Below are 12,717 nucleotides of genomic sequence, written 5' to 3' on the forward strand. Positions count from 1 at the left end.
GCTATTTTATCTCAGTAAAAGATAAGCTACTCAGTAGTTCTTGTAGGAAGGCAAGTGCTGTGAGTCCGGGTCTACACAACTTTGGAAGAAGGCAAGTGTCAGAGAGCAGCGCTTGCCTAAGGCATCTGTGGATTTCAAAACAGTGGCAAACATTTATTGTGCTTTCTGTGCATTAGCCTAGACTTCAGGCAATTTAAAGAGATAAAAGGCTCAAGCTGAACCTCTCCTCACTTTCTGTGCTCACCTCTCACAGTCCATCCCACTGAACCCTTTTTGCCAACCAAATGAATCCAATTTAAGAAAAGCCATGACACTGGTGACTGCTGATGGAAAAGCTATTAGACAAGAGAGGGAATCAGAACTTCAACATGCTTGCTACTTTCTTTTGCCCTTCAGTTACACTCACGGCAAGAGAGGTGAAGAAGTTTTTCCTGTATGTGGAACAATATGAGTAGAAGGTACAGAGATTAAAATGGTAGGGAGAACATTCAACAATAGTAACAACACAATAATTGCAAGAAAACAGCAGCAAGAACAAATGCCCTACCTATCCAAACAATCCTTGAACCTGCCAAAAAGACTAGCTTCTGTCGTGGCCCCTAGACTATGGAATGAGCGGCTGGAAGAGAGTCAGCAACTAAATACACTATCTGAATTCAAACAGACATTGAAGACCAGTCCTTCTAGCAGACTAGCCAGAAATTTTAATAATGAAATTAAGATGCTGAAGTTTAAATGCAGACTGTGTTAAAATGTGTATGTTTTTATTTGTCCTTTTTAAATAAACTGTTCATGTTTAATGAATATCTTTTAATTTGATGCTGCTCCCCCACTTCATCCATGGGGACAGGTGTGTAAGAGGATGCATGATGACGACGATTACTGTTTCGACGGATGGAGTTTATTAAATTCTTTGTTCACATCCACATTTGAGCTGACGGGACCCAAAACACTGGAGTGATCAGTAGCACCAGAGCAGTATCTGTTCCGATAATTTGGAATCAAATGATAGGCCTTAAGAGTTTTATGCTTAGAGGGGAAAATGTTTCTAATTTTGCTAGAATTGCTTTCTAGTGAAACTTTTCATTCTAACCCTGCTGTTTGCTTAGTTTATCATCATTTCTGTTATTTTTTTTAATCTCTGCATTAAAATGTGGTTTTCGTACTTACTGTTGTAGCCACCTTGGATTGTGCATGCTGAGGAAATGTAGATGAGAAATGTTTTTTAAATAGCAAGTTTTAAATAAAATAAAAGTAAATACCTTGTGTGGAAATGGCATTTGGGTTGCAGTGGTGGTATCTTTGGAGAAATGAATTAAAACTCTCTCTCTTTCCTGAGTTTTCCAATGAGGGAAGGCTTTGAGAATATCCTAAGAAAAATACATAGGGAGAAAAATACATAGTCAAGCATGTCTTAGAGCTGTTTGCAATGAGGCCTAAATGGACAACAGCTTTTTCATAGAGTGGAGGAGGCCGGAACAAAAAACCATTAATGGTAGTGAAATAATGTCATACCATTTTTGCTGCAGATGAACAGTATTGCAGTTATTTTTCAAAAAACAGCAAAGGTCTGAGAATCATCAGGTGGAAACCAGTAATGAGTGTGTGAGTGTACACAGTAGGAAGTCACTGTGCTGTCTTTTAAACCACTTTTTCTCCCCCACTAAAATCTTTGCTATTATTTTCTGTGTCTTCACGTTTTGATCCAGTTTTATGACAACCTCAGCATATGATTTTTTTGTGGCAATGATTTATTCAGAGGAGTTTTGCCATTTTTCTTCCTCTAAGACGGAGAGAATGTGACTAGGCTGCTGCCACACTGTAAAAAATGCAGTTTAGATCACGTTAACGGCCATGACCCTGGGTGCATCTAGCATCTATGAGTAGAAATATGCAATCTGACAAACAACACCCTTTGAGTGATGTACTTCACCCATGGAATCCCAGGATTTGTAGTTTTACAAAGTCGTTTGCTTCTCTGCAAAGAGCGCTGGTGCCTCACAAAACACAAATACCAAGATTCTATAGGATGGGCCATGGCAGTTAAGTGGTGCATTATTCTGTTGCATGTAGACACACCCTCAATGCTATGGAATTTAGGATTTGTAGTTTGGGTGGCGCACCACAGCTCTCTGATGGGAGAGACAAATATCACAAAACGACAAATCCCAGAATTCCAAGCACTGATCGTGGCAGTTAAGTGGTGGTCAAACTGCTTTATTTCGCAGTGCAGCAATCATCCTTAATTAAGGTTGCTAGCGGTTTTCAGTCCTGAGAGAGGATCGAACCAGGGCCTTTCAGGATCCTAATCCAACACCAAACCATTGCACTACACTGGTACCCTGAAAATCAAGGTTTGTTTAAATAAAATCGCCAGTGGTGTTGTTAGTTAACAAAACGTTTCAGTTCTTGAGCGGAGGAAATAATGCAAGGCCAAACCCGTATGTTTCCATTATTGTTTTGAGAAAGTGAGCGATCATAAACTCTGCTGCAATTCTCAGGCTGAAAAACTTGCAAAAAGAATGTGATGACATGAGCAAAACCACTCTTAATATGATGGTACTATTGTCTTTGCCACTGTACAACTTGCAGTCTAGGCATCAACATGTGCTGCGGGCCCTTCGGTGCTTAGAAAAGTTACTTTTGGGGCTGACATGGAAGCTTGGGAACGTTACTTTGGGGCTGCAACCCAGAATCCACCAGCTAGTGTAGGCATGCTTGGGGGGGAATTCTTGGTGTTATCCAAAAATTAACTTTTCCAAGCTCTGTGTCCCTATAATGCCACACCAGTAGCATATTGGCTAGAACAGAAAAGATATGAATTCAATCAGTTCCAAAAAACGACACATTCCTTTCTCTGAGCTATATGGTCACCTGTGGTGTTTTAAATAGATTTCTAGTAGTGGAGAGCACATCCTGAAAATACATGTATTAAAATCAGTTAATCAAGACAGCTGTTTTAAGTTTCTTTTTAAAGATCATGCAGCTGTCCACAATTCTTTCAGCCCTGTGCTCTCACTTTTCCCTATAATATCTTGCATAACATGCATGTTATTCTGTTCCCTCTGTGTCTCGGGATCAAACAACTGCATCACCAAGTTTTTGCAGTTTTTCATTAAAAGTATGCACCACCTCTTTGGTGTTGATGGAGTTTTGAAACATGTAACCCATTCAAGAAAAAGCAGGATATCGATAAAATAACATTAAATAATAATTAAAATGGCAAAAAAGAAAGAAAAAGCTCATAAAAGTGACTCAAGGAGGAGGCAGCCTTATTCATATCAATATTAAATATGCATTTCAAAACACAGTGGGAGATATAACGGTGTCTGTGCCATTCCAGGTTCAGATTAGTTCTGACTGTTTCGCAGCCTGACCTAGCTCAACATAAGTGGTATGTATGCAGAAGAAAACTGTAGTATTAACGGCAAAGCACTTGGACTTCACAGAAAAGTCCCAGTCTGAATTGCTGTCACCATTTGAGAAAGATCTACTAGCAACTCAGACGCTGAAGAGACAAAGCGTATAGAAAAATACTAAGCTAGAAGGAGAAATATCTGTTTGTGTTGTCTTGTGCTCAACTGAATCAAACGTATCCAACCCACCCAGGTTTTTTCTTGGCAAGATTCATCAGAGGAGATTTACCACTGTCTTTCCTTAGGCTGAGAGTAGGACTTTATCAAGTCTCCAGTGGGTTTCCATGGATAAGTGGAGATTGAAATCTCAACACTCAAACATTAATCCCATGCTGGTTTGGTATACAAAACAGTTTTCAATGTTTCACAGTTCACTAGTGAGGCAAACAGCAATAGAAGTTATCTAGTACTAAGTAAGAGTGCTCAAGAAATGGAATGCTTGGAAGAGAGGAGGTCATGGCAAAGGTGTATGGGAGAGATGCTAAGGAAGGTTGAAAGAGTGGAAGGAAGGTAGTTTTGAAAGAGGGGTGGGTAGGAGGAGAAGCAAAGAAAGAAAGGGAAGAGGAAAAATCAAAAGAGAGAAGAGATTCTCTTTGAAAATCAGAGAAGGTTCACTTGTCATCATAGCCAACCAACTGGACTAGAAGTCCTGCTTGGTTTTGGGGGGGAGAGGACACTGTGAGGAGCAGGTGTGAGCAGACGATCTTTTACACTTAAGTTGCCAGAAATTACAAGTTCTACATTATAATGTCATCTTATTCCCACGCAGATGTTGTGTGTGTACACACGCAACTGGAAGAAGGACAGACAGACAGGTGCGCAGAAGAGTGATATAACGGCAAAAGCAAGGAACGGAAATGTACTAACACTAATTCAAACATATTACACTGCTTTTTTTATAGATTTTTGTGGGTTTTTCGGGCAACGTGGCCAGGTTCTAGAAGAGTTAATTCCTGACATTTTGCCAGCATCTGTGGCTGGGCACTTCAAGGAAGCTTTTTATTTACCAGTATTTGACTGAGCTTTTAATTTTTATGCATCTTTATTCTTTAATCCTTGTTATGCATTAAAGGACCCCATGCCCTCTCTTTTTATGGCTCATGTTACACACCATAAGTTGAATATTTGCCTACCCATTCCACAGGGCAAGACAACGTGGGTAGCAAGATAGCAGTTTTTCCTCAATTGGCCCTCAGACATGATGGGTTTACAATTCCCATCAGCCAAGCAATACAGCCCAGATCAGTGGGATGACTATTCCCCAATTCCATCCATGTGGTTGGGAATGAAGCTTGTAGTTCAAACAACGCTTGGGAGGCACCAGGTGGGGGATTATACATTAAGTCAAAACATGAGGGAGGTCAGGAGTGAAAAGAGGAAGGCAGGTTAGCCCGGAAGAGGGACAGTCTTCTTGCCCCAGAGTTAGGTAGGTGAGTATAACTTAGGATCGGCACATATATCATTGGCATGGATGAGACACAACCCAGCAAAGCTATATAAAGATGTTTCATACCTGAGAATGATCCAAAGAAAGGCCCGTGAATCAAGACTTGAGTAATCCTCATCTAACAAGTTTGCTGAACTCATTGCTTCAACAGATAAGGAAGGAAGAACAAACAGTTATATGTTGGCCTGGATAATCCGAGTGGACAATATGAACACCATTCTAGGTAGAAAGCCAGAACTTACTTTTTCCCCAAATGCCGCGCTACATCAGAACCGTTTGAATCTATCCAGATAATAGAGTCGCTTGGCCAACCGCCTGGCTGCGTCTACATGCACTTGTGGTGCCATTGATGAAGTCGTGACTCAAGTTTTCATGCCCCGCTTTTTCCAGAAATCATTGCTTTCCCAGGCCCCTATGGCATCTAGTGGTGTTGGGTGTTCCAGTCTTGCATTGCTACAATCAACAGTGAATATTGAAGGAATGTGAAGAAGGAAAGACAAGAAGAAAGGAGTAATATTTTTCAAGGACAAATCCCTTTTAAAAATTCATATTCTTATTCTACCTTTTAGCCCTCGAGTTTTTATGCAGTTTTTATTATAGGCTAACAATACACACTTAACAACAAAGCAACATACAACTGCAAGGCTGAGGTTCCATATCTAAATGGGTGACAAGAATTATGTATTATTTATTATTATTTACTACGTACTACTACTACTACTACACAATGTTTACACAACCTTCTGTCCATACAGGGACCCAGAAAGTCTTGATATATTGTACAAACATTCAAAGTCTGATACACTGAAATTTAGTGTCAATGAAGGATGTTCTCTCCCAAGTTCATGCTAGTAAGCAGGTGGACTTGTTTCTGTCAGTTGTTGATAAAAGATATAAGGAACCAATGTTGTATAAGTGCCTCAGGTTTTCATCCCTCTTTGTATACTGATGGAGTGTGAAATCTTCTGCCCAGAATTAAATTCCAACTTCTAATCCACCATACATCAATGCTAAGCCTATTCAGCAATTTCCATCCTCTTGCTATTTTCTGTTTGCCTCACTGATAACAATAAGAAATAATTTCTTTAGTCCAGGTGCTTTTTCTAAAGATAGTTTTGAGCAAAATTTTGATTGGTAATGTCAAGACAATCCGTTTAACGGCAACAGAAGAGCCTGATTAAAGAATGAGCACCATACTATAGACAATCAAGAACCATCCTCAAGCTGAATAAAGTAAATTCCAGTTGCACAAACTCATTCATTCAATGAAGCATGCGGGAGAAACCTTCTGACTAATTATGTGCTATTTTCCTCACTCAAATTCAGGAACCTGATGCTCCATTAGGATGTGCTTTCCCACTCGCTAGGCCTATAATCTTCTATGTTCTTTCTGTAAAGAAGCCCTGGTGGCGCATGGTTAAATGCCGTACTGCAGCCTTCAACTCAAAACCACAAGGTTGCGAGTTCAAGACAAGCAAAGGGCCCAGCTCGACTCAGGCTTGCATCCTTCCGAGGAGGGAGCTAAAATGATAGTACCCAGACTGTTGGGGACAAATGACTTACTTGCTAATTAGCTTCCTTGCTGTTCACCGCTATGCCCTTTGGAATACGTTATACAAATAAAACAAATTATATTAAAATAAAGTTGGGCATTAAAGTTGATATATATTTCCCAGGGAAAATGATTAACCATCCATATTGAAGCCTAGCCCTCCCTCCAGTCCATCTCCCTTGGTCCAGGCCTTTGGATGTAGAGAATGAACTGCGCCCTCTTACCCTTTCCCTCCACCACCCCCCCGTCTCCTCTTCTGTGTCTTGCTTTTTAGATTGAAGCCCGAGTGCAGGGAATTCGTCTAACTAAAAGATTGTATGTACAGCGCTGTGTAATTTACAGCGCTTCATAAATAAAGGTTAATAATAATAATAACTCAACCAATGGCAATAAAGCTCCCAATTGCAGCCTCAGACTGTTCAGTCTGTCCATCTCATTGGTAACTTTTAGGGAACCTCAGCCAGTTTTCATCACCACACTCATCACAAGAGCCTTTTGTGGATTTAAAATGCCTTTAAAAATAATAGGCAAGTAGCATGTTAACACAAACAACCTTCTTCTTTTGAAAATAAGGGGAATCAAGCTGAATTGTATATTTTTTGAACTGAAAAGGATGGCTCTTCAGGCAGACAAGACAAGAGTATACAAATTAGCAACTACTAATGTATAGTCTGTCTCCATATGCACTGATTCTTTTTTATCCACAGCTTTGAAAATATTTAAAAATATATAAATTCCAAAAGCAAACTTGATTTGTCACTGTATTAGAGGGACACCATTTTACTGTGCCATTTTTTTAGTGGGATTTGAGCACCATGGATTCTGATATTCACAGGGTATCCTGTAACCAAACCCAAAGCCACTATAGTAGCTACTAGTTTCCAAGCTCATCTTCTAGTTCAATGTTCTCATCTGAAAGCCAACATTTCTTCCAATTTCTGGATGAAGTCCAAATTCCAATGTAGAAATTGTGCGCTACATTCCGACTGAACACAGGTTGGAATAAACCAAAGTAGGAAGACTAGGTCCCACTATGAAACCACCCTACCTACCCATGCAAAGCTTCCTAGTCTGCAAATCAGAGCTCCTGTTCAAAGCAAAACTTTTAGGTGCCGCAAAACAAAGCTGATTTCATGCAAAACATTCCCGTTTAACTAGCTTGTTATTTCCAATCAGAGATAAGGGAGAGTAGCTCCCAAAGAAGATGAAGTGTCTACACAACCAAGGTGCCTTATTGCAATGTAACTGTACTAACTTTTAACCAGTTTAATGTAAGTCGAAGGCTTCATGGCCGGCCCCATAGTTTTTTGTGGTTTTTCGGGCTATGTGGCCATGTTCTAGCAGAGTTTCTTCTGACGTTTCGCCACATCCTGTGGCTGGCATCTTTTAACCAGTTGACCTGATTTAATTTTATTGTAATTTACAAATGATCTAAATTTGTATTAAACTGTGTATGAAGAAAAATCCAAGCTGTGGTCTACAATTAGTAAAACAACAAGAAGTAAAATAACATGAAATGAGAAAAACTAGCAAATGGAATGTGAATGACACTTAGTCTCTTGCATATTACATAATTATAGTACTTTGAACCATTTTAGTGCCTTAGCTGGCATCCCACAGAATCCAAAGGTTTATAGTTGTTGAGGCACTAGAATGCTCAAGTGAGAATTCCAAATACTTCATGAACTACAAGTCACAGGATTCCATAGACAGAGCTACAGCAGCAGAGACAGTGGTCAAAGTGCTATAATTATGTAGTGTGACAGACCACTAAACCAGTGCTTCTCAGACTAAATCGAATTTGTTTGGCCTTTGGTCATCTCAACTCATAATGAACCTGGGGATGAGACTCTAAGACACCCCCCCCCTTCACTGCTCTGCTTAGTTCATGTAAATTATACCAGACCTCCTCCATACATCTAGCATGTGCTTCCTCTCTTCTACTTCCTTCAACCTTTCTAGCATTATGTCTTTTCAGTGAGTCATGCCTCCTCATGATGGGGCCAAGTACAACACCCGAACTTGGCTCCCAGGGAGATTTCACCTTTGATTGTTCTAAGCACCCATTTCTTTGTCTTTTTGACCACCACGGTAGCCTCAGCACCTTCCCAGTACCACATTCAAATGAATTGATTTCCTTCTCCTTATCCGCTTTCTTGATTGTCTATCTCTCGCATGCATACATGGTAACAGGAATACAATGGCTTATAGATTCGACGTTCATCCTTAGTTATATATCTTTGCTCTTTAGGATCTTTTCTACCATAGCTCTTTCATAGCTGCCCTCCCTATTCTTATCTTCTTCTGATTTCTTGACTGCCATCCCATTCTGATCAATGTTTGATTCAAGTATGGAACACTTTATTTCTATCTAAGACTGTATGGGAAAAGCATCCCCCCCCCCCACATCCAGGCAGTGACACCGTATTTGTGGCCCATGGCCATAACTGATCCTTCTTGAAGCTCAGCAGTAATGTCAGCTATTAACCTAGGGACCAGCATCATTCAGGGGCAACCACTTTGGGTACTCCTACAAATACTTAACCACTATACGAATACTGGTTCCAGGATATTGTACCAACAGATACTTCCAACTAAGGGAGTCGCAAACAGCATCGCTGTGAAGGATTTTTACCGTGGAATCCTGGAAACCACTGCCAGCTACATTACTGGGCTAGATGAACTAAACTCCCATAAGTATGTTATAGGTTCACGTGTTTTCGGTAATGTAGTCTTAGACAATCCTTTCTATAACAGAACATTTCTTTCTGTTGTCTCCTTAAGCTTTTGATATATGTTTGCCAACCAATATAAACAAGATGCCTCTGGAAAAACCTGTCAGTGCAAATCTGATTTCACCACTGATTACCTTAGTCACAGTGTCAAACTAATTTTACCATACCTAGTTTTGATCCCCATACTGTAGCTATTGACGTCAACCAACTTTGTCCATGTTTTTTTTTTAATCTCTCTCCCTAAAGAAAAGCTAATAATCGCTGGATAAATGAATAGCAGGCAAAGTCTGGAACCTTTTCTCTTCAATATGTTCCACGAGTGGTTAGCTGACAAAATCCCTATGTTTATAGGAAACTCCAAACTAGATTTGCTTTCTTTGTGCAAACTAGGAGGTTTGAAAGGGGGGCCCCCCCCCCCTAGTCACTGTCATGCCAAGATGGCAAGAATCAATACTGTCCTCACCCATCCAAGGACCTGAAGAAATTCGGGCAGATATTCCAGATCCTCTCATGATGCAAAATGTACATCACAAGGAATTCCATTCCATAGCAGGTTCTGGCATCTCTAAACTCACCAGCTGTTTGACTTGTACGGTACAAATGCCGCAAGCTAACATTTCTCTTCTCCCACCCTCATTCCATGCTTTACAACTGTGCTTCACTTCCTGATATGTTAGGAGCAACCTCTCCTAATAAAAGAAGGAATCTTATCAGCAGGCACAATTTTGCATTTTCAATTTCAGTCATAAGCACTAATCTGACTACTGGAATGTAGCTTATACTTGGTCATTGCCTCTTTAACAGAAAATTTTGGCATAAGGGGCAAAAGAAAATGAGAAAAAAATAGTGATAGATCCTACGCCACAAAAAAGAAGAGCAAAAAGGTTTAAACTGTTATTAAACTGTGTTTTTGGCTTGTTCAATAATCTTTATTAACAGAAAAAAGAAAAAAGAAGACCAGTCTAACATGTTTCAGCTAACTTTTTAATCAAACCTAACAACAAACAAGTGACATGAAAACCCGTCAGGTACCTTGCATGGGTAAACAACCTCTACAAAACTTGAAGGTTTCTTCCAAAATGCCATCAGGAATATCAGTGCTTTTTTAAAACAAGCTTCGAGTGGGCTGTTCTCCCTTTTTCTCTCTGCTTGCGTCTGTCTGCACACCTTGCCTGTTACGCAGCACACATGCCTTTAGTAGAACTGGCCAGATTACGATCCCATTCCTCAGCGCAAGCTTTATTGCATTGTTTACTGTAGACACACCTACTCTATCCAATACTGGAAGTCCGTCCATCCTCCAGTGCCAATGCGTGCTTTTAAAAAAAAACCTCCAGCTACAGAGGACACAGAGGAAAAGTGCGGACATAAATGTTTTTGGGGAAAGGACGTACTTTTGTCAGAGTTTTTTTGTTAACTGGCGTATGCCTGGTAGATACCATTTTTGGTTGTAGAGACAGATAATACAATATTAAAAAGTAAAATAATAAAACAAGTCTCTTGACCACAGGCGCAGCCACACTGCAAAATTAAAGCAGTTTTGACACCACTTTAACTGTCATGACCCAGTCTGTGAAATCCTAGGATTTTCAGTTTGGTGAGGCGCCAGAGCTCTCTGACGGACCAGATTGAATACCTCACCAAACTACAACCTAGAATTCCACAGGATAGCACGTGTCATGACAGTTAAAGCGGTGTTAAATTGCTTTAATTTTCATGTGTCCTGTACCACACTCTGAATAGCCATGCTTAACAAGAGGTTTTTTCACAGGAGAGCTACAGTGTGGCACAAATGTCCATATCATTCCCTTTTTTTTACATTTGGCAACATTGCACACACAAGACTGCTGCTTTTGATGAACTGGTGTATATGTTAAAACAAAATCCAAATTCACAAAACACGTGATCCTTTATTGGTCACCAAAAGGCACAAAATGCATCATGCAGTATTCAAAAAGTATCTTTCCTTGACTATATGTTTTTTATTGTAACCCTGCTAGCTATGATATTATTTTGAAGATCCACTGATAGCTCTTTCAGTCCCTTGGGAAGGTACAACTAATATTTCAAGCAGACAATAACTATCAATTTTAAACAGCCCAGCAGGGTTTATACCCTTTCATACAAACAAACCCTTGGACATAATATCGAGACTATTTTTCAAGTCTCCTTTTTTAAAAAAAATTCATCCTGGAGCAGAGTGAGGCTCAAGGCAGTTTTGAAAGGCACACCCCAAAGTTTCTTTGGACATATGATTGTCAATTTCACCATTCTTTGGATGACCACAAATACAATTCTAAATTCATTTATCATGTGTTATAAATCGGATGTGTGGTAGATTTTTCTCAATTGAATGTACTTACAAATGGATGCCACTATGTACAGCATGGCCACATGAGGACTGGTTGTTGTTGTTGTGGGCTATGTGCCTTCAACTTATTTCTGACTTATGGCGACTCTAAGAAGGTATCATGGGGTTTTCTTGGCAGACTAGTTCAGAGGAAGGGTGCCATTGCCTTCTCTTGAGGCTGAGAGCGGTGACCTGATAAGGTCACCCAGTAGGGTTTCATGGTAGGGCGGGAAAGTCGAACCTGGTCTCCAGAATTTTTAGTCCAACCAGCCACTACACACACACTGAGACTAGGGGAGGGAAAATATTATGCATGAAGTGGACCAAAGGCAACTCAAGTCCTTTTCAGGTGTATTCAGTCGGAGTATGTGTTCAACCAGAGACTGGAGAATAAGGTGGCACTTATGCCTGTGCCCATCCCCATATCACCAAGCCCCTTTAAGCATTGCATATTTAGTGTGGATGTCTGAAGAAGGCTTTGAATGCAATTCCAATCTCCCATGACAGGAACCATCATAACCTTGGACTCTGCTTAGGATCTTTGTAATCATGTTCAACCATATACCATGGAGCCCTCAAATTCACACTCAGCATGCAAGATCTAATGTTCTTCTTCTAGGCAACTGATGATATGGGGCAGAATTTACTGCATGCGCACAACCCTAGATCCCCCTTTTAGCCCTACATGTATTCAGCCAAAGTGCTGAACGGGGCTTTCAAAATCAAGTGAAGGGAGAAATCACAACCAAAATAAAATGCAACACAATCAACCTAAGTTTTTTTTTTTACGCCGGGGTCCAGAACAGCTTAAAGACTACCTTCTCCTTCTGCAATCAGCTTGACCTAAGAGTTGTAATGACCTTTCCATATCCGCCCATCATGGTGAAAGCACAATGGTGAAGGCACAGGGACAAGAGAAAGGCCTTCTCAGAGGCTGCACTGACTATGGAATTCCACTCTTTGTGAAGTTTGGTTCCTTTCCCCCATCCCGATTTCTCTTTACCATCTTCTCCATCTAATGAAGGCTTTATCTATGTAAGCTTCTCGCCTTATGAGCAGCTGTGGGCGTTCTTGGTGAACATTATCGTACTGACCTGTTCTTTAATACGGTATTTGTTTATTGTTGTTTCATGTTTAATCAAGTCATTGAGATGTTAAACGTTCTAAGCTGCCTTCTAATACATTTCACAAGAAGAGCATGATACCAGATTTCAGAA

This window comes from Sceloporus undulatus, chromosome 2 (assembly GCF_019175285.1).
Source record: "Sceloporus undulatus isolate JIND9_A2432 ecotype Alabama chromosome 2, SceUnd_v1.1, whole genome shotgun sequence".
In the NCBI taxonomy this organism is placed as follows: domain Eukaryota; kingdom Metazoa; phylum Chordata; class Lepidosauria; order Squamata; family Phrynosomatidae; genus Sceloporus; species Sceloporus undulatus.